Source organism: Castor canadensis, chromosome 15 (assembly GCF_047511655.1).
Source record: "Castor canadensis chromosome 15, mCasCan1.hap1v2, whole genome shotgun sequence".
NCBI lineage: Eukaryota > Metazoa > Chordata > Mammalia > Rodentia > Castoridae > Castor > Castor canadensis.
The window spans coordinates 9924364-9947061 of NC_133400.1; the positions used below are offsets into that span (position 1 = coordinate 9924364).

The following is a 22698-nucleotide window of genomic DNA, read 5'->3' on the forward strand; positions in this document are numbered from 1 at the left end:
TCACATGAGATCCTGGTGGGTGACTCAAGAGCAGGCCAGCCCGTCCTGAACCAGAAGAAGACCATGCCTTTGACTTCCACATGGAGGTCCTATCCTGTGACTTGTGCCTACTCCTTTATGCTTTCTGTTCTCACTTCTATCAATCTATTGGAAGACACCTTCCACTCTCCTTTCTGTTCCTCTCTGGCCTACTTTCTGCATCATCTTTGCCTTCCCAGGGCCTACCCCTTTGATTTTTTTCCTTAGCTGCTTGGGAAGTTATAATTCACTGTCAGCACCTCCTCCACCTGGCTTCCCAGAGAAACTTTGCTTCTTTGCTCCAAATGGGCCTTGGCCAGTTCTGGAGGAGTGAAGTCAGACTTAATCTTCTATACTCGGTTTTCAGAATAGAGGAGCTAAACTCCTCTCCTGGGCCTCGCTTCTGCTTTGCTAGTTTCTATTATTTTTGATTTCTTCGCCGGTGAGAAAAAAAAATGGAACTTTTGGCTCCTGGAGGGATCCAGAGTCAGGAAGAACTGATGTCTGCCAGAGCTCTGATTCCACCTGATTCTCATGAGGGGTGGACCTGCACCACAGGTATGCATCCATTCCCTTGGGTTCTTTATTGAATCCATGCTGGTGGCAGTACTTGGAGCAAATGATGCAGCTTCTTGTGGTGAAATCTCTTTTCTCATATTAAACTCTTCTGCAGTGACAGATTTCCTTTTCTGATGAATACTGATAGTAATGGAGAAATGTCAGTTTACTCAAACCAGTCATCATGTATCATGTCTATATATCCATCATCTATATATCCTTCATCTATCCATCCATTAGTATGTCTAGCTATATTGTCTGTCTGCCTGTTTATCTATCAATCTATCTATCATCCATCTATCTATCATCCATCTATCTATCATCTATCTATCTATCTATCTATCATCCTGTATCTCATCTGCCTGTCTTAGTCTTAATAAAATACTTAAGGCAGAGTACTTTATAAAGAAAAAAGGGGATTTAGACCACCATTCTAGAGATCAAAGAGCATGGTCCCAGAATGCAGAAGAACCCCTCCCTGCAACTGTGTTTCCACTTCCTGATGGAGAAATAGAAAAAGAACCAGTTGTGTGCAGAAGAGCATGATAATGGTCTCACTGTGCAACAACCCACCTTACCAGAACTAACTCACTCTGTGAGGCCAGCATTAATCTCTTTAAGGGTGGTGCCCCTATGACCCAATTACCTCTCATTAGGCCCTACCCCTTAAAGGCTCCACCACCTCACCACCATTACCCTGGGCACCAAGCTTCCAGCCATGAACCCATGGCAGACACACTCAAATCATATCCAAGCTATAGCATTATCTATCATCTATCTGTTTATCTATCTATCTACCTATCTATCTATCCATCCATCTATCTACTCTCTCTGTATTAGGCATTCTATTTCAGATTATCTAAATGTTGATTAAAACCATAGCATTGAGGATTTTATAATCTGGTTTATTTTTCAATACTGGGATTTGAACTCAGGGCTTTGTGGTTGCTAGGTGGGCACTCTACCACCTGACCCACACCCCCCCAGCCCTTTCTGCTGTATGAATTTTTCAAACAGGTTCTTTCATTTATGTCTGGACTGTCCTGAACCTCAATCCTTCTATTATATTCCCTGTGTAGCTGGGATGACAGGTGCACACCACCATGTACAGCTTTTATTGATTGAGATGGGGTCTCATTATGACATTCCCACACATGTGTATAATGTACTTTGATCTTACTCACCTCCCCATCACCAACCCTTGTCCCTCTCCCCACCACTAATCTCCTGCCAAAATAGTCCTCTGCTTAAATCTCCTTCTCAATGGCTCTGGAGTGGTGCTAGATTCTGGGGTGGGCTCAAGTGGCCTCAGTTACACAGAGAGGAGGAGTGGGGGTTAGAGGTGTCTACAGGGGTCTACCCTGAGGCACTGCAAAATTGTGGGAGAATAATTTGCATGTGCTCCTTTCTTTATTGACTAATATAAGAAACAGATTTTTAGCCACAAATACAGAAATGAAATGAGTCATTGGTGACTCATTGAAATCTCTATTTTATTTCCAGAAATTTTCCATGTGAGATTTTGAGGGCTATTTGTTTAGGTTAGACATTTTATCTAATCCTGTACAATGGACAGATGCGGTCATCCCTGCTGGATGGGTGAGGGAATGAGTAATAAAGCAGAATTTGTCACAGCGATTGATCTTCAGTTCAACACTCCTTCATCATCTGGGTCATTTTCTCTGGAGAAGAGACTGTCCCTTCCTTCCCCTTTAGTTACCTGGGGTTCTCGGTTCTATTTCCCACCCATCTTCCATTCTTCCTCTCATCCCTTTTTTATTGAAATCTGGTCTAAAAAAAGACACAATTTTTATTATCTGTATCTCAGTGTGAGCCCAGTTACCAATTGTGCAGCCTTGGGGGTACTTACTTTATTTCTCATTGGGAAGCAAAAAGTTTCATTCCCAAGGATTGAATGTCAGGACACAGGATGGGGAGCATGGTCTCCTACCAACTGTCAGCTAGGAACTGAGGCCTCTTCCTAGTCCCTTAAAATTTACACCTTCTTTGTCTTCCCTGTATCACTCCATCACTTCTGTGACCCTAAATTTTCTTTTCCTTTCCTTTTCTTTTTTTTTTTTCTTTCAGTACTCGGAATTAAACTAAGGACCTCACATATGTTAGGCAAGTGCTTTACCTCTGAGGAATGCCCTCAGTCCTTTTGCTTTAGGTTTGATTTTCAAATAGAATTTTGAGCTTTGTCCAGAGTGGCTTGGTACTGCATTCCTGCTACCTCCACCTTCTGAGTAGCTGGGATTTATGGGCTGAACCACATGCCCAAACTGAGCCTGAGTTTTCCAATTTTCAAAATGTTTTAATAGTACCAAGCCAAGATAGCTTTAAAAAATAAAATGAGAAAAATAAATGTGTCTATGTAGAAATCACCCCTCATCATTCTTGCTGTTATTATTATTGCTACTTTTATAATCATCACTAATGTCATAGACTAAGTTAAAAGGACAGCAATAATCACACAATGAGACTTTCTAAAACAGTAAATTTTATTTTAATGCCTTAGAAAAGACATGTGTTTACTACAGTGAAATATAGTGGAGATGGTGTATAAAATATGATCGATATGTAAATTAGTGCTTTAAAGATTACAGACCCCATTGGTGTCTATCTATTAGAGCCTATAGGAACATTGGCCATAGAGTGACAAGGCATCAGCCTCAGTGTCCTAACAGTGAGGAAGCAATCCTGACCAGGCAGAAAGAGAATCTGCCTTCTGCGTGTGAAGACAATATTTTCCTCCCTGACTTTCAAATTGGAACTTAAGTTCTTAAACAGATGTATTCAATTCAGACCAGGGTTGAAAGACTATGCTAAACTCTTTGAAGAGTCAGGGGGCATCCAGGTTTCTGATTTCTGGGTGGGCATGTTGGAATTTCTCACCAACTAGAGCATGGCTGACCACTGAAAATGTTCCTGCAGAGATTCAGGCAGCCAGAAGTTCATGGGTGTTTACAAGAGCTGAAAGGAAAGAACAAGGCGAATCCGAGAAGGGCCTTCCTGCTCCCTGGAATTTTTTCTTTCATGTGCTCTTCACAGGTGTTACTGAGATACTGCTGTGCCAACCTTGCACTGAAGGAACAGCGATGAGAAGATGTATTCTGTCATCAAGGAGCTGGCAGTTTAACAAGACAGTCACATTTTCAATTATAACACATGCTACCTGTCCTATTCAAGTTATGTACCAAGGGCTATGGAAACATCTTTCATGTAGATGCTTACATTTCTAGGGATTTGGGGGCAGCCCCTTAAGAGGGGTCAGAATTGATTCTTTTAAGGATGGATAAGAGTTCAGCAGACAAGAAGGGACACTTTTAGCTCTCAGGAGGAACATCATATGGACAAGCTCAGCACAGGCTTCGATAGACCCTTTCCTCTCTCTTTGTGACTGAATCACATAGTGAGAAGAAAGGGGGCTGGACAGGTACCAGTTGTGACAGGTTTCATGCCAAGCTGACTTCAACTTATTGGGCAAATTAGTGGATTTCCCCCACCCCAATGAGACCTCCCAGTCCACTACTGCTGTACCCTGCTCTTACCTCTCTCATGGTAAATTGCATAGTGGTGCCCAAGGTTGGTTATTTATTTGCCTCTTCCACTAGGTAAAAAGAATCCCTTGAGAAATGTTGGGAAATTTATCTTATTTTTTCAGGATCCCAGACAATGCCTAACATAAGGAGCTTGAAAAAATAGATATTCAGTAGGTTAGGCCACTGAGACAAGATGGCATTTAAAGAAGGCCTCAAGATTGAGGAGAGGGCCAGTTAGATGGAGCTGTGAGAAGAGCAGGTGCAAAGGTGGTCAGTCTTTCTAGATGTGGTATTTTGCAAACAACACAAATGGCTCATGGAGGTGTGGTGGTGTGGGACAAAGTTGGAGACAAGTCCTAGGTGTAGAACTCAGCTCCCTTGACCTGCTACATATAACAGAGTATGGCAAAGGTGATGAAATGTCACTTCTAAGGTCAATTTATGACCATGACTTCCATCTTACAGGCTCTCTGACTCTTCTTGCCTTCTCATGTTGATGACGCAAGCTGTTATATTATGAATTGGGACAGGCAAAGAATTTGGACCCCTCTGAAGAGCAGCCAACTGGGAACTGAGGCCTTCAGTCCAACTGTCCTCCAGGAATGGAGTCCTGCCAGCAGTCACATGACTTGGAAACCATTGCTTCCCTGGTAGAAACTTCAGATGGATCCTGGCACCTGGACTCTGAAGAAGAGGCTACAGCCAAGCTGTGGTTGATTCCTGATCCACAGAATCGCTGAGGTAATAAATGTGTGGTGTTTTCAGTCATAAGTTTGTGGTCATTTGCTATGTAGCACTAGATAACTAATACATTGATGATGCAAACTCCACAGAGGCAGAAAAGACTATGTGCAAGAGAGTAGAAATCCTGGTGTGGCCCCGCCAGCCCAATTGCTTCCATTGCATTGGCCCCAGCAAGGTTTTGAGTGTGGCCTTAGTGTGATGTTGGCACAGACTTGCTACAGACAACTCTGGCCATGTGGAACACGGGAAAGAAGCTTCTAGAAGGAACAAATGAATTCAAATCTTTGCTCCAGCCTTCACAATCCTTAATAGAAACATCCTCTGGGATCCTTTGGGATCCTAATAAAATGAAATATCCTATTTCTATTCTAGCAAAAATGTTTTTGAGTGGTTTGTGGATTATATTTAGGGTGTCATGCTTGCTAGACAAACACTCTTATCACTTAAGCCATGCCCCTAGTCCTTTTTCTTGTCACTTGTTTTTGAGATAGGGTCTCACTAATTTTTGCCCAGGCTGGTCTCCAACCACAATCCTCTTACCTCTGTCTCCAGAGTAGCTGGGATCATGGGGATGTGCCACCATACCTGGCCCTCCAGCAAATAGTTTAAAGAACAGTTGCTATCCACACAGGCCTAGAAAGTCAAAGCAAGGACTTGCTGGGCCAGAGGGAAGAGACATCTAAAACCATATCATACAGCGCATGTGTGATATGCACTGTATTCTCTTTGGGTCTGAGTAGTCTAAAGATAAATGATGCAATTAGCAATGGTCTTTTCTCTTTCCATTCTGTGTCTGACATTCAGTCAAGGGGATCACCAAGGACTTGTCATATCCATTAGACTTTAAAAAAAAAAAACCAAAGTGTAGTGGATGTCAAATATTTCGTCTTAATTCTTTCTTGATGGCCTTCTGAACTACAGAAAATGTTGAAATGCTTTCTGCAAATCATGTTTAGCTGAAATTTGAACATATTAATCATGTCTTCTATAGAGTTATAGTGTTTTTTAATTTTGCTACAAGTGAAACATTTGGGTCCACATTTGTCCTTTAGGGTATTGCAAATGCTGAGGATTTTGCCAAGGTGCTTATACTTGCTTCTGTCTGTTTTACATTTGAGAGCTGTGGGCTTTTTGAAAAGCACAAAAAAGAAGTAGAGTGAAATAATTATAATGAAAAATTTTAAATATCTCCAAAACCACTGTATTAAGCATCTGAAAATGGTGTAATCATCTAAACCATACCAGGTTGTGCTTATTTTTATATTTCAAGTGTATTTATTAATATAATTTATTGAATGCTTACCTTATACCAGGTACCTTGGTGATTTATTTCAAATATCAGAGTGTGTAATTCCTTGAATACAAATGTGTTCTTAGCCCCTAGCAGAGAATAAAATGTGCTACCAATAAAAGCAACTGAGTTCTGGATCCTGTGTTTGAGGATCTAGTAATGAAGCAGATAAGATACAATAATTAGCTTGAGTGTGACAAGGGTCCCAATATGATCCCCTGCTCCTGTATTAACTTCTCCTTTTCCCTGTATTAATTCTAAGCACTCCTCCTTTTACTCTTATGAAGATCTGAATTTGGGTCAGGGGCAGTGGCTCATGCCTGTAATCTCAGCTACTTGGATGCTATAAATCACAAGAATCATGATTTGAAGCCAGCCTGGGCAAAAAGTTAGTGAGAACCATGTCAACAACTAAACTGGGCAGTAATGGCACACACCTGTGATCCCAGGTACATGAGAGGCATAAGTAGGCAGATCATGGTCTGAGGCCCATGCCAGGCAAAAACTCAAGGTCCTATCTGAAAAGTAACTAAAGCAAAAAAGGGATGGAAAGTGTGTGGCTCAAATGGTAGCACACTTCTCTAGCAAGCACAAGGGCTTGAGTTGAGTTCAAACCTCAGTGTCATGGGAAAATTGGTCATTTTTTCTGCTTTTATTTAATGTAAATAAAAGGTGATCAACTTTTGCCTATTTAATTTATACACTTATAGTTCAAATTCATTCTGGGGATTTATTATGGCATGAATTATTGGCAATATTCTAGACAATTATGTTAAAGTAGTCTTGTTTTACTCAGGTCAAAGGAAAATAAGCTTTAGTTGGCTCTGACAGTTTCCCAGTTGCCATGGTTGTTCATCCTTTGCAAAGCATAAATATCTGTTCTCCTATAAGGACATGATGACTATTGTGAACTTCTAGGGAGGGAACCTACCACCCACACTGCACTTTCTTTTACTTTTCATTCCTCCAAGGAATAATTGTGAATCAGAGAATAACTGTATGGAAATCAGAGCTGAAATCACTTATAAATCATACTTGTCATCATTCCCCAAAGTGTGGTTGACTTAAGATACACCCTAATGCCTCACTGCCATGGCCACACCATTCTCCTGATATGAAATCACACACCCTCCCCATCAGGGACTACTTAAATCCACACAAGGGGAGAATTAAAACCAAAACAGAATCAAAGTTAGAGAACACAGAGACATGTATGAGAGGCAAACACATCACTGGAAAATCCAAGGGATGCTGAAATAAGAGTTCACACCATGAAAAGCAAAGAAGACAATCGTTTGGGCCACACTGGATTATCTAAGCTAGTGAGAATGGAGGGAACAAAGGATGAAATAATAATGCTCATTTCTAGAGGCAAAGATGCTCCCATGACCTCATCCTCAGGCACTCTGGGTTGGTTGCTTGTAAGGAGAGGAATGACCAAGTTCCCATCAAAGTTGAGTGAAGGTTTCCCAATCATGTGACAGCAAAATGGGCTAGGGGAAAGGGAAAAAGAAAAATCCTGGTGAGGAGAAAGCTAAAGGAAACGAAGTTGACTAGTGGTTATTTTCCATCATTATCCAAGCTAGACACTGGAGATCTGGGAAGAAACATGGTGCATTACCCTGTGTTCATGTCCACCCAAATTAAAATTGCAGAGCTGGATTCAATTGCCATCACCCTGAGAATGTACTTCCTCTGATGAGTCAATATTTAAGCTTATTCTCTGTGGAATGACCTTCATTTAAAAAATAAACTAATCCTACGTATTCCAAAAATCTGTCTGGGGTAATTTTCTAAAACATTTCAACGAAAGGAGATAGTCAATGACAAAGTCATAAGAGTTCATGTGAAACTGAATTTTCCTTCTTTGGGGGCTGTCATGGATTTATTCTCCTTTTAGGGCACATCCAGAATCAGCTAAAACCCATCAAAGCAGTGTAGGGAATAAGAAAGGCAAAGAGAGAGCCAGGCATCTGGGTTGTGGTTGATTTCACCAAGGCAGCCCTTGTTTTCCAGCTGTCTGTCTTTTCCAGTTGTGAATGCTTTCTTTGGTGATAGTTATTGGGAGATGATTCCACACTTGTGGATCTTCTCCCTTTGCATATTCTGCTGCTAAAGTAGTTCCATTTCACATGGTTACTTGTCATCACTTGGGGAATTGAACATAATCTCTGGGTCAGACTGATGAGGGTTCAAGTCTTAGCTCTGTCTCTTGTGAGTGGTAAGACATTGATCATTTAAGATTTCTGAGTCTCACTCTCACACCCATAAAATGGAGATAAGAGCATCTGGGTGGAAAGTGCTGATGAAAATTAGATAGATGTAAATAGCTTTGTCAGAGTTCTGCCAAAAGAGAGAACCAATAGGAGATTGCCTGATTGATTTTTAAGAAATTGACTCACAGAGTTGGATATTTGTTGAATCCAAAATTTTTGGAGTGAGGCCATCAAGGTGAAGATTCAGTGAAGAGTTGGAGGCTTACCTTATACCAGGAATAAGGCAGAATTCCTTCTGCTCTGAAGGTCAGTCTGTTCTTTTAAGGCCTTGGACTGAGAGAATGAAGCCCACCCTCATGACAGAGGGCAATCTCTTCACTAAAATTCTATCAATTTAATTGTTAATTTCATCCTAGACCACCTTCACAGAAATACCAGAATCATGAAATATCTGGACACCATGCGCCTGTCAACTATCACAGCATATATTTATTTATTTAAAACTGGGAGCTGCGTTGTGCGTGCATTCATCAGTAATTACATGCAACAAATAATTAAAGCCACCGCAGATCTTTGAGTGGTCACTAACTTTGTGTGGAAAAAAATAAGTTTGGCTGGTTACTCCGTACCCCACATTTTGGATATTTCAAAATTTACTCCACTTTGATGATCTGTGCCAAATCTGCAGTTAGGTGAAACTCCCTAGGCTGACCTGGAGCAATTTCTTTGGGAAACAAAACAAAACTGATGTGTGTGTAGCAGAGATAGATGCTGAGAAGAAGGGGAACCCAGTCTCTCTCTCCTGAGGAGACATCTGGCCTCTTCAGGAACTGTAAATTTCTCATATTGACATTATTGACACCATGCTGCAGCTGGGGTGGAGAGACAATTTAGCTTTCCTCTGTTCTTTGAGTTCTAGGGTCCTCTTGGAAGGGCAGTGAGCAATCTATTTTATTACCACCCTTACCATGTGGGGCACATTTTTCACTTATGCAGTCTTTGGAACCCCTTGAAACAGCCTTTTAGATATGTAATAGTGATCAAGAGGACCCCACGATCTTCAGATAGGATTCTGTCTGATTCTTGAGACTTTTTCTAGTTCTTTTCTTCTTCTTTTTTTTCAGTACTGGGGTTTGAAGTCAGGGATTTGAGTCAGGGAAGCAAGTGCTATGCCACTGAGCCATGCCTCCAGCCCTTTTTGCTCTGGTTATTTTGGAGATAGGGTCTTGCTTTTTTCCCAGGCTGACCTGGACCTCAATCCTCCTATTTTAAGCTTCTTTCCATTGAAGGGATGACAGACACACACCATGATGCCCAGCTTTTCCCCATTGAGATGGGGTCTCACACACTTTTTTCCCCAGTCTGACCAGGAACCACTATCCTTCCAATCTCAACCTCCCTAGGATTGCAGCCACGAGCCACTAGAGGCTGGCTTGAGACTTGTTTTCTACACCTTGCCTCTTGTCTTTTGAGACATTGATTTTGACTTCCCCACTCTTCGCTTTCTTTCAGATCCTAGTGTTTCTTGGTGTCACTAAATTGTGCATAGCTTTGAGTATACCCTTCAGCTGCCGCCACAGGAGAATAGGAAGAGAAACTGCTGTGCTTCCCCAGCCTTCCTCTCCTGGTGGCTTCTCACTTTCTTCTTGATGCCAGCAACCATCTTAAAAGACCAAATTGATGTGAGACAAATAGATACATCTATAGTTACTTTAGGTTCATGTAATTGTCCAGATGGACCGCGTTTCCATGGTGTCAAGTGTGTAGGGGATTTCCTTCAGCTGCCCACATCCCAAATGTTTCTCTGAAGTATCAGTATTTCTACTTTTCCAGTGCTTTCTCTTCACTGTGTTCAGTTACATGTGAGATATGGGCTTCTTCTCTCATTCCTGCATGACCTCTCTCATATCTGCCATTTCCCTGGGCTACCTTTCTCCTATTAGGCCACCCACCCATCCCACAGAATCAGTTCAAATGAACTCCTTCCATGATTCTTGCCTGGAAGTTTAATTATTTTCTTCTCTGTGTTCCCATGGCATATATATGTCTTTATTATAGAGCATATAAAATTAGTATAATAATTAGATCCACACCCCTGAGTATTGGCTTTCAAAATGCATGGACTAAGGTGCAATCTTCATCTTTGAACCTTAGCATCTATTACAGTCAACAGTAAAGGAGAACTCAACAAAAGTTTATTGGATGGATGAATGGATGGAGGACAGACAGAAAGATAGACAAACAGTTGGATGGAGGAAGAGAATGTTCCTTCAGGAAGATCTCAGGATGTCCCAGGCAAAGTTTTTATGTTGACTTTACAGCCAACTTGCTACGTGACATAGAGCAATTTGCTTACTTTTTGGAGTTTTCCTTGTGTCAAAATGAAGATGCCTTCCAGCTGATAATCAAGTCCTTTCCTGCTCAAATAATCTGCATTCCAGACATTTTGCTAGGATTCTGTGTGGCAGGCAGATTCCAAGTAAAGATTCATGGTTATTGTGCAGTCTCAATGTTCTACACCAAACCCAGGTTCCATGGCTATACTAGCCAGGTCTCAAGCAAGAGTCTTTGGATGCTGTTTACTGCATGATTCACTGGGCTGGGTAAAAGAAGCACTAAAGTTTCATCCTTCTGTCCAGCACTCCCATACATGCTTCTGTGAAGGCAGTTTAGCGGTATCCTCAAGACCATGTGCACTTTGGTGACACCAACAGACCCCTCAGTCTGAGAGAGACAGTGTGGAGCCAAAGCTAGTGGATAGAAATCCACAAGGTCCTTCAAGACATGGATAGCAAGTCATGAGAATTGTAAACACCCAGTACTGGTGTTCACTGGGGACAGGCACTTTGTCCTGGATCAGAGGCATCTCTCCCCACTGGATATTCTACAGTTGCTTGGTCGTCCTCTGAGCTGTCCAGCTCATGCGCTGTCAAGGTTGTCTGAGAGTGTTAGAACACAAGCAGGAACGCTGGTCACATTCTACTCAAATGCTACAGAACCTAGAGCTGGCTTTTGTTGAGAACAGAGACAACTGTGATTCCAGACTGTCACATGATCCAGCAATTAGGAGAATGCATTTTACCATCAGAGTTCCTGTTTTTAATCCTAAGTCAATCACATGCTAATTGTGTGACTTTGCACAGGTTTCTTACTGCAAAATGGGGGTAATTGTACCAAAAATAGGAGCATTGAGCATAGTTACGAGATTTAAGTTAGATAACGCTTACAAAATGCTGAGCACAATGATTGCTACAAACTAACAACATCTATTGAGCACTTACAACATTTAGAAAGACATCACTTGCCATTCAGAAGACTCTCATTTACCTTTCTTTAACAGAGAGGCAACCAGGACAGACAGCTAACATGTTCTTTGAAGCCACTGGATTCCTGAATATCAGGAAAAGGGGGCTGAGCTTGGAATCAGAGAAACTGGTTTCAAGCCTCAGATCTGCACTTCTGGTGGATAAGTTGTTTTACGTAAATCAGCTTATCGTAAATAAGTTGTTATTTATTTATTCATTCATTCACTCATTCATTCATTTATGGTGGTGGTGAGCTTGAACTCAGGGCCTCGTGCTTGGTACACAGGTTCTCTACCACTTGAGCCATACCCCTTTGTCCTTTCACTTTTAGTTTGTTTTTCAGATAGTGTCTAAAACAAAGATCCTTCTATCTCACCCTTCTGTGAAGCTGGGTTTTTCTAGCCATGCCTGGCCAGAAAAGTTGTTATTACGTTAAGAGTATTCCCTTTTTAATAAGCACACATGACTTAAAACCTCTTGAAATTTCCAAATAGATTAAATTGCATGAATAGCATTAAATGTAAGCAATACGATGATTTTAAAATTCTTTGTAAATGTATACATGATTTTCCCCAGGAAGATCTGATATGCACCTTCTGATTTTCTACCCTCTCCCTCGTATTCCTGTGAACCAAGTACAGCTCACTGCTGTAAATGTCCTCTAAGCATCCTCTCTCAGCCTGAGTGTGAGCTCACTGGAAAACAACCAATGGAATTTATTATTTAAGAATTATCCTGGACATTTTTTACTCTGTCAAAAAAAAAACCCAGAAAAAAATCACATTATGAGAATCAGTCATACTATTTCATAAGTCCTTTCAGAAGTGTGAATGAGGGCACGTGAACTAAACAGAACTTTCTCAAAAGAAGAAATTCAAATGGCCAGAAAACACATGAAAAAATGCTCACCATCTCTAGCAATAAAGGAAATGCAAATTAAAACCACACTAAGATTCCACCTCACCCCTGTTAGAATAGCCATCATCAGCAACACCACCAACAACAGGTGTTGGCGAGGATGCGGGGAAAAAGGAACCCTCTTACACTGTTGGTGGGAATGTAGACTAGTACAACCACTCTGGAAAAAAATTTGGAGGCTACTTAAAAAGCTGGACATCGATCTACCATTTGATCCAGCAATACCACTCTTGGGGATATACCCAAAAGACTGTGACACAGGTTACTCCAGAGGCACCTGCACACCCATGTTTATTGCGGCACTATTCACCATAGCCAAGTTATGGAAACAGCCAAGATGCCCCAGCACTGACGAATGGATTAAGAAAATGTGGTATCCATACACAATGGAATTTTATGCAGCCATGAAGAAGAACGAAATGTTATCATTCGCTGGTAAATGGATGGAATTGGAGAACATCATTCTGAGTGAGGTTAGCCTGGCCCAAAAGACCAAAAATCGTATGTTCTCCCTCATATGTGGACATTAGATCAAGGGCAAACACAACAAGGGGATTGGACTATGAGCACATGATAAAAGCGAGAGCACACAAGGGAGGTGTGAGGATAGGTAAGACACCTAAAAAACTAGCTAGCATTTGTTGCCCTTAACGCAGAGAAACTAAAGCAGATACCTTAAAGCAACTGAGGCCAATAGGAAAAGGGGAACAGGTACTAGAGAAAAGGTGAGATCAAAAAGAATTAACCTAGAAGGTAACACCCACGCACAGGAAATTAATGTGAGTCAATGCCCTGTATAGCTATCCTTATCTCAACCAGCAAAACCCCTTGTTCCTTCCTATTATTGCTTATACTCTCTCTACAACAAAATTAGAAATAAGGGCAAAATAGTTTCTGCTGGGTATTGAGGTGGGGGAGAGGGAGGGGGCGGAGTGGGTGGTAAGGGAGGGGGTGGGGGCAAGGGGGAGAAATGAACCAAGCCTTGTATGCACATATGAATAATAAAAGAAAAATGAAAAAAAAAAAGAAGTGTGAATGAAAATTACAGGAAAAGCAGCAGGCAGTAGAAGAAAAGCATTAGTAATATTCATTACCTTAAAAAACTTGTGTATACACCCCACAAAGATTGAACATAATCCTTAAGCCCACAAAAATTACATTTGTCTATAGTTTCTGCACTCGTTCATCAAAGGTTCGCCTTTTCCTTCTTCTTAGTTTTATTTTACACCACTGGCCATCTCAGAATGGATGCAAAAGAAGGTTTGCAAGACCTGAACCTCAGGGCCAGCTGACTTCTCACCTCTGGTCCTCCTCAGGCCGCATCCCACAGTCACTTGTCCCCTACCCCCAAGGGCTGCAAAGGGAAGACTGGTTGCAAGCCCCAACAAACTGTTCTGAGATGTAGCTGAATAATCAATTACTAGTTAAGCATATCTGAATTCTGCTAGCTGCTTTCCACAAGGCTCAAAACATCAAAGTGTGTAGGAGCTGGACTACTTGACCCTCCCACCATCTTGCCACTCATCCTGAGCCTCCGCTTGACTTCATTCATTCTTCCCGCAAGATGTCTGGAAAGAAAGATCAATGCTACCTGTTAGAAAGGAGAAAAAGTGCAGACAACAACACTTGGCAACTTTCTGACTTGGGACAAAGGACCAGGGGCTAGGAGATAGATACTTTAAACAATTTTTATATTCATCGTGGTGCCATAAGTACTAAAACAAAGCAAATAGATTCAAACTGTGAGGACCTCCTATGAGAAGCCAGAATCCCAAGCATCTTCCTGTTCCCATGTATCCAGTGAGAAAAGGTATCTGTGCTGCAGTCATCTGAGATTTTACTGTAAGAAAAGTCAAAATATCAAAAAGATCAACAGAGGTTTCTTGCTAGCTGTGAGAGCAAGCTGGGGAATAGTTTAAGGAGCTGAAAAATTCTTGTCTGCAAAGATGTCCAGTTCTTTGGAGTGTTGGTGTCCCTTTAGGGGAGTGGATGGCACAGGTATAGTGCCTGATGTGAAGATGGTTGGCAGCAGATCAGACAGTGGTTGTGATAGTTCAGTTTAAAACCAAATATTGTTTATGTAAGAGGTAGAGTACGCAGGCTCAGAGAAGCCTTGTGAAGACAGCATTTTCTAAGAGGTATAGATTTGTGAGTTTTGCTTCACTGATAACTGAGGACTAAGGCAGATCTCTGTAAACAGGTCTCACATCAAGAGGTCCTGGGAGAGGGAGGTGTCACCACCTGTAAAATGGGAATGACAATTGTACCCTTCACTGGAGGCAAAAGGAGATTACTACCCGTCAGATAATTCTTTTTTCATTTTTTGGCATCAAGACAAAGCAGTGAAGGGTGCCATGGAGAAATATTACCTTTAGCTGGTGACAGCTAATCAGTTAGAGGCTTCTTTTGTGGAAACAAAATTTTCCAAAATTAGATCATGATCATGGCCAAACAATCCTGCAAATATTCTAGAGTTATACGTTTAGGTGGGTGAACTGCATGTTTTGTGAGTTATATGTCAGTAAAGCTGTTAGAAGAAAAGAATATATTAAAATATATTTATTTATTAGGACATTTTAATTGTACAGAGGAGTTTCATTATGGTAGTTGCATACATATGTATAATGTACTTAGATCAAATTCATCCCATTTATTATTCTTTCTTATCCTTCTTCCCTCCCCACATATAATTAGATCTTGCTTTTTTTATTCAATCTGCTGATCCCTGGCTTTTCACTGGGGGCATTTAGGCCATTTACATTTAATAGATTATTGATATCTTTAGGTTTAAAGTTATCATCTTGTTATTTGTTTTCTCTTTATTACATCTGTTCTTCATTCATTTTTTTCCCTTGCTTTGGATTAATTGTGTGTTTGTTATGATTCTATTTCAAGCTCCTTAAGGTGTATTAGCTGTGAGGCTTGTATTTTCAGTGGTTGCATTTAGAGCCTATGGTGTACACATATAATTTATCAGTCTACTTTCAAGTGATACGATGCTACGTTACCTGTAGTCTCTTCCCATTTTCCCCTCCCAGGCTTTCTGCAATTGTGAAACATTTTCATTTTCAGTATGCTATGACTCTTATATATGTGTTTATTTATCATTATTGGTACTTTTTATTTCATTGCATAGATCCTCATTCTCAACTGACATCACTTTCTTTCTCCATGAAGGATTTTCTCCTATACCTTTTGGGCTTTGTGAGTACTGATGTATTCTTTCTGCTTTGTTATGTCTGAAAATGTGCTTATTTAACCTTCACTTTTGGAGACATAGTTTTCTGAGTATAATATTCTAGATTGATTCTTTTCCTGCAAGTTCTTTAAGGATAGAGACCTGCATTTTTCCTGCTTGCATCATTTCTGATGAGAAATCGGTTTTCGTCTTCATTTTAATTTTCTATACATAATGTCTTTCTCCCCTCTGGAAGCTTTTAGGATTTTCTCTTTGTCACTGATATTAAGTATATTTTATTATGATTTTGATAATGTTTAGTATATTTTGGTTGTGTGTGCCTGGCATAGTTTTCCTTGTGTATCTTGGGCTAGAGAAGGAATGAATTTGTTGGATCTGTAGTTATATAATTTTCATTAAATTTGTCAAAACAGTTGTCCATTATTCCTTCAAATATTCTTTCTGCCTCCACCTATCTCTCCTTTCCAGAATCCAGTTACATATGTATTGGACTGCTGCAAGCTGTCCTTTAGTTCATTGATATTTTTCTTTTTAAATTATTTTCTCTCTGATTTTTGTTAAAGTCCACTATTATTTGCTTCTGTAATGTCTAATCTGGAATCAGTCTCATCCAGTGTAGTTTTCATCTTAGACACTATAGATTTCATCTCAAGATGTTCAGTATGAGTCTTTAAATGTTTTTGAGTCAAATTGTCTTGTGAAATTTATCTGAACAAGTAGAATTCAATTCTAATAACTGTTTTGATGCCCTTGCCTGCTAACTATAACATCTGGGACTGCCTCAGGTCACTTTCATTGTGCTGATTATTCTCAATTTGGGTCATGTTTTCTGCTTTTATTGCATACATACCTGGTAATGTTTGTTTGCTATCCTTGATGGGTAATGGATATTTTTAGATACCTACAAATAGTCACGAGATTTTTCTGAGAATCAGTGAAGTTATTTGAAAATAATTTGATCCTTTAGGGTCATGGTATTTATGATGTCTGAGGCAGATCTGGAGCAGCGCTTAGTCTAGGCTTACTTGTTGCATATTACTAAGGCAACAGCTTTCTACCAAAAGCCTTATAAAGTATGGGTTTTAGCTGGGGGGAAAGGAATTATTCCTGGTCCTTGTGAGTAGCAGACAATGTTCTCTTTAACCCATTTGTATCTGTCTTTCTATTATTCTGGGTAGTTTCCTTACACACATATGTGATTAATACTCAGCTAAGTATTCCAACAGGGCCATCAGACAGTCTTTGGAGTTCTCTCTAATATATTTTTCTCTCCAAGACTCTACCTTGCACACTGTAGCCACCTCTGCCTTCCTGGTTACTCAGCTTAACACTTCAACTCAGTGTCTGCTAAGTTTACCTGGTCTCCCCTCTTTGCAGCACAGACTACAAACCTTTCTAAAGAGGCAAGCTGGGAACATTGTGATGCCATCCTTGTCGCTTTCCCACCTCTCGGGGATCTGTCACAGTTTGAAATACAGAGTCTTGAAAACCATTTGTCCATATATTTTGTTCTTTTTGTTTGTTGGTTTATTTCTGGTGGGAGAGTAAATCTTGTTTAATCTTGTTGGGAAGCAGAAGATACTCATCCCAACATCTTATGTAATTTTATCCACCAGTCTTTGTGATAGTTAATTCCACCCCACTTTACAGAGAAGGAGCAGGAGGTTCACTTAACTTATAAGTGGAGAGTCCAGATTTTATCTTACATTTTCATCTCTTGGAAATACATGAACATCAGTATGTCTATGATTTCCTCGGTTTGTATTCCCTGGGGGTTTAGGAGATGGACAGGGACTAGTGTTGAAAATAGAACCAGAAAGCACTCTTTGGAACTGCTGCAGGCCTGTTCCCTTTGGGATGTAAAAATTAAGAAAGAGTGGAAATACAAACATATGGTCCAGATATAGGGACCACACCAGTAAGAGTCACTTTTTTCCTTCTTAGCAATCGCTGAGCCAACTTGGAAGCACTGTTAAGGTTTTTCCAGCTCAGAGGGTCTTAAAGTTGAAAACAAATAAACAAAAAATCTTGGCTGGGAGGATAAACTTTTCAGTCATAAAGCATAATACAAATTTAAAAAATATAGAGATTGACAATTAATATACTCAGCTCCCTTCCTGTGATTCTGGGATGTACCTTGAACAAGAACCACTGATATGGAGGCACAAATTCTTCAACAAAGAGAAATTCATTCTCTGAGTGAACGTGCACAATGGTTCTTTTTTGTTTCATACCTGTCTTTTGTGGATTTGCTACACTCTGTTCCATTTGGGGGCAGTTGAGACATAGTGGGGCATAGAACGCAGACCCAACCCACATCTCTCCAGTCACAGCAAGTGGGCCAGCTTTCTGATCTGTCTCCCAGGCTAGACCATTCCAGTTTTTCTCCAGGATATTGTTTATGTGGAGCTGAAATAAAATGAGGTTTTGTCTTTTGGGACATGGAATCAGAAGTCAAGGATCAGAATTGTCTTAGCAGTAAGCAAACCATGTAAAAGAAACTCATGTCTAGTTGGAAAAAGACAAGTCACCATAGAAACACAGCCAAGAATTAGACTAGACTGAGGAAGACAAAGCATCAGAAAAAGAAGAGGGCCAGGCATGGTGGTGCACAGCTACAATTCCAGCTACTCAGAGGGCAGAGGTTGGAAGATCAGGATCTGAGGTCAGTCTGGACAAAAGCATGAGACCCTATCTGAAAAGCAAACTAAAATCAAAAGGACTGGGAGCATGGTTCAAGTGGGAGACCACTGCCTATCAAATGTGAGGCCCTGAATTCAAACCCTGTACTGACAAAAAATAAACAAAGAAAGACAACAGGTTGCTAACAAAATTTAGTCATTTATAATGTCCAGATCAAATACCTGGATTTATAGTCTGAAGCCAAAACCTGGACTTCTCAATTGCGTGATCCAGTAAGTCCTGTTTCACTGTTTCATGCTTAAATTGGTATGGACTGGTTTTGTTTTTGTTTTTTGTTTTTTTTTTTTGTCATTTGTAACCAAAAGAGGTTACGAATGTATTAAATACAGAGGAAGAAATCTACAGAGGATCAAGACTCTGAGTTAGCAGGGGACCTGAGATAAGCATTCTCGCTCTATTTCAGAAGCACTAGGAGAGGGGGAGAATTTAGGACTCTTTTTTTCACATCGGAGTGAACAAAGTCTTCCCCACTCACAAAAATGACAATAATTTTTATTATTGTTTGTATGCATATCAAAACCATCAAAGCTTAGTATCAGGCAATTGATGGAGAAGATTTTATTGTAGTCTCCGTCTGAAAGATAGGGAAATGCACTTTAGGATGCATAGCTGAAGTCTAAGACACTATATTGGAGCCAGGATTCTCAAATGAGTGCACACTGAATGCCCTGCACTGCACCTGACCACCGTGCTTGTGTTTCCACACCTGTGTATGTAAGCCCCAGGTGTCCTCAGGAATCTATGACCATTTGGTAACAGCACAGTAAGAATTTTCATTCTGTGCATGCATGTTCACTCTGATTTCTCACTGAACAATGAAAGCAGGTGGAAGCCTTGCTTTAGGACTTCGCCTAGTTCCTCAACCAAATGATTCCTTGTTGACATTTGTTCTCTTTAGGAGACTGACAAGACTGCTGAGGTAGATTCTAGCTCACAGGGGTCTCCTAGCCATAAATTTCCAAAAAGATTCACTATTCCATCTTCGGGATCTTTTGCATATGGGTCTTACTGAAGTAGTAAATCTCACTCATGCCCTACAATAACAAACCAGTGTACTTTTCTTTTATTGGTACAACATACTCGATTTTACAGAATTCCCAGCTAGCCTAATTATAAAAGGAAAAAGGAAAAGCCCAAAGGATACAAATTTGGGTCATTGTAATCTGCAAGAGTTGGTGTCTGACTGTGTACCCCAACCACAATTCAACAGTATCCAGGTCACCAGAAGTTGACAAATTATTGTTTGCACACAGGAGAGTGGGAAATAATTTTCCTATGGTGATTTTTTTTTCATATGAAACTTTTGTTACTAGAAAGTTAGTAGACCTTCCACTATCAGTAGGACCAAATCCAGTAAACAAGTGACACAAACACCCCTGGAATTTGTTAACAATGGCTTTCAGCTTTTACAAGAAGTAGGACTTAGCGCAGTTTTCCTGGGATGGCTGAAGATACTTTGTAAGGACTGCATGTTTAGACAGGGTGTGGCTGGGAAGCACTCACAGAAGGCCCACCCTGGGTCTCAACTGTGGGAACAGTAAACAAAGGGCAGTCTTCTGTGTCAGAGGAAGGAAGAGGCATCATTAAGCTCTTTGCAAGGACGGAACTGCAAGGTCTCCAGTGGCTTTGGGCTAGTGTCATCTCATCCCTGAGGTCATCACCACACATGTCTTTCTCACACACCAGATGGCTTCTGCCTTGGAGTTGGCAAACTGAGAATTCTCATGTTCCACTTGGCCAGTACCTACAGGCAAGAGCTGGCAGGATGGACGCAGATTTGGAACTGGAGAACGGTCTCCCAACCCACTTGGGCAGCTTCGCCCAGGAGATGGAGAACAGGGAGCTGCGGGCCCTTCCATTGGCTCTGCTACTTCCTAGCTCTGTGTGTTGGGCAACTGCCATTCTCTCTCTGAGACCCAACATGTTCATCTAAGAAGTGAGCAGTTAGCTTAAAGAGACTGTAGAGATTATCTGATTAAAATAAGCTATCCTTATCTCAACTCCAAAAACGCTGTGTCTTTCTTATTATTGCTTATGTTTTTCTCTTCAACAAAATTAGAGATAAGGGCAGAACAGGTTCTGCCTGGATGCGAAGGGGGGTGGGGGGGCAGGGGGGAGAAAATGGGGGTGGGGGGTAGGGGGGAGAAATGGCCCAAACAATGTATGCACATGTGAATAAATGAATAAAAAAAAAACCAAGGTATAGTTCCAAAACTGAAAAGAATACACAAAGATCCTTTATTCTATTTCCCGTAGAATTTTCAGGAGATTCCAAATTCCCCGTTTCTTCTTTACCCTCAGATTAGGAGTAAAGGGGTAAAAATTAGGTTATAGGGACAGACAGAGCCCTGATAGAAACATCAGAATTCCCCACACATATCCAGGGGAATTGGTATATCAACATCTTAATATTCATCTTTATGTCAACTGACTTTTTCCAAATAGAAGTCCATGACAAGGAATCTATATATCAGTTGTCATGATATGAATTGTAAAACACTATTTATTCTATTTTTTCAAATCACTCTCTAATTAGATACAGTTTCCTGCCACAGGTTTTTGCTAAAAATCTGTTCTCTCCCTAATGCTTGCTAATCTCTCTTTTAACAGAATGATTTTAAAGATGCACTGGGCTGAGCCAAGACAGAACTTCCCCTTGATGTAACCAGCAAGTGAGAAAGCAAGACCCTATGCCATTATGTTCGGTCCCTGGGATTTCATCACTCTTTTGTTCGTGTATCTCTGAAAATCACCTCCAGTACTGCTGTGGTACTTGGTTTGCAGTTTTTGTAGATCATGGAAAATGCAGTTTTCTTGGCTGGATGTTGTAGTAAGCACCTATAATCCCAGCTTCTTGGGAGGTGGAGATTGGGAGCATTGTGCTTCCAGCCAAGCCAGGGCAAAAAGCTAGCATGACTCCATCTTGACCAATGACCCAGGTGTGCTGGTGCACACTTGTGACCCCAACTAGGTAGGAGGTAGAGGAATTGCTATCTGAGATCAGACATTTTTGCACCAGGCAAATATTCAAGACCCTATCTGAAAAATAACTAAAGCAAAAGGGGCTTGGGGACATGGCTCAAGTAGTAGAGTGCCTGGCTAGCAATGTGATGCTCTAAGTTCAAATCTCAGTATTCTCTCCAAAAAAAAAAAAAAATTCTTTCCTGGGTAGCCTGAAGTCCGTCCTCCCATTGGAAAGATTTCCTTGCAAAAGGTAAGACCCTATACTTTCAGTGCTGCTTGCTGTGTTATGAGCTTTATACACATCCTCCAAAAAGATAAATTATTCTTCAGTAATACTGGTCCTGGTGACAGCAATACTGGATGGTGACAGAACAGAAGCCTCCAGAACTGGGACTCTAAACATTGCACAAGTCACCCCTGGGCTGTTTTTGAAAAGCCAGGCTTCTCATAGAGTAGTGCTGTTGAGGCCCATATAGAATTACAGAGACCAAGCTCTTTCTAACCACACAGCACATCTCACACAAGTCTAAAGAAAAGAAGAAAGAACCGCCACCAGTGAACTGGGCACAGCAAGAAAATTATAAGGCTCGGTAGAAAAAGTTCTGGGTTTTGTTTTCAAAAAGTAAAGTTAATTTGAATGTGTTGGTGGGCACTTGAGAAGCAGGAAACTCTGCACTGTGTTGCTGTGGCAGGAAATGCTGCTGACATTTCTAAACTGCATGTCCTATAAACAGACAGGCACCTGGGCCTTCAGGGACAGATTGCAAGTATTCTCCAGGACAGTGGCTGCTCCCAGACAGGGGCCATCCAGCAGATCCCAGAGCTGAGCCCCGGGATGGGGGGGGGAGGTCCTAATTAAAGGGATGAGTCCTTCTTACTGTCATATGGTTGTTCCTTGCACTTTACCTGGGAGGAAACGGGGTGGGTGGAGACTTGTGTGATTAACCACCTGAATTTGTGAGCAACTTTGTTCAGGCTCTCCTTTAACCCTTCCCATGATCAAACGACACAGGTCAAATGGTCGCACTTTTACAACCAAACATTCAGGTTCAAAGAGAGGAAGAGGCCTACAGCTGTGGGGCCAAGTGCCCCCTGGGCCCGTTAAAGCAAGAGCTCAGCCTTCAGGGTCAGCTTCCCCCATCAGACTTCCTGAAATCTTCAGGCTCTATTAGTCCTTGGATGCTTCTGCCTCTGTCACCACTCTGCTGTAGTCATCATCTGTGATGTGTGTCTTGGTTCT

At 41.0% G+C, this 22698-nt stretch overlaps 1 long non-coding RNA gene across 1 annotated transcript in view; it reads left to right on the forward strand.

The window, feature by feature from the left end:
* The window catches only part of LOC109685570 (uncharacterized), a 229554-nt gene extending 207258 nt beyond the window's left edge, over positions 1–22296 (forward strand). The window contains exons 12-13 of the long non-coding RNA XR_012441885.1: positions 4584–4859; positions 21105–22296. This is a non-coding gene — a long non-coding RNA (uncharacterized lncRNA). The remainder of the gene's footprint in view (positions 1–4583; positions 4860–21104) is intronic.
* Positions 22297–22698: the final 402 nt, after the last annotated feature.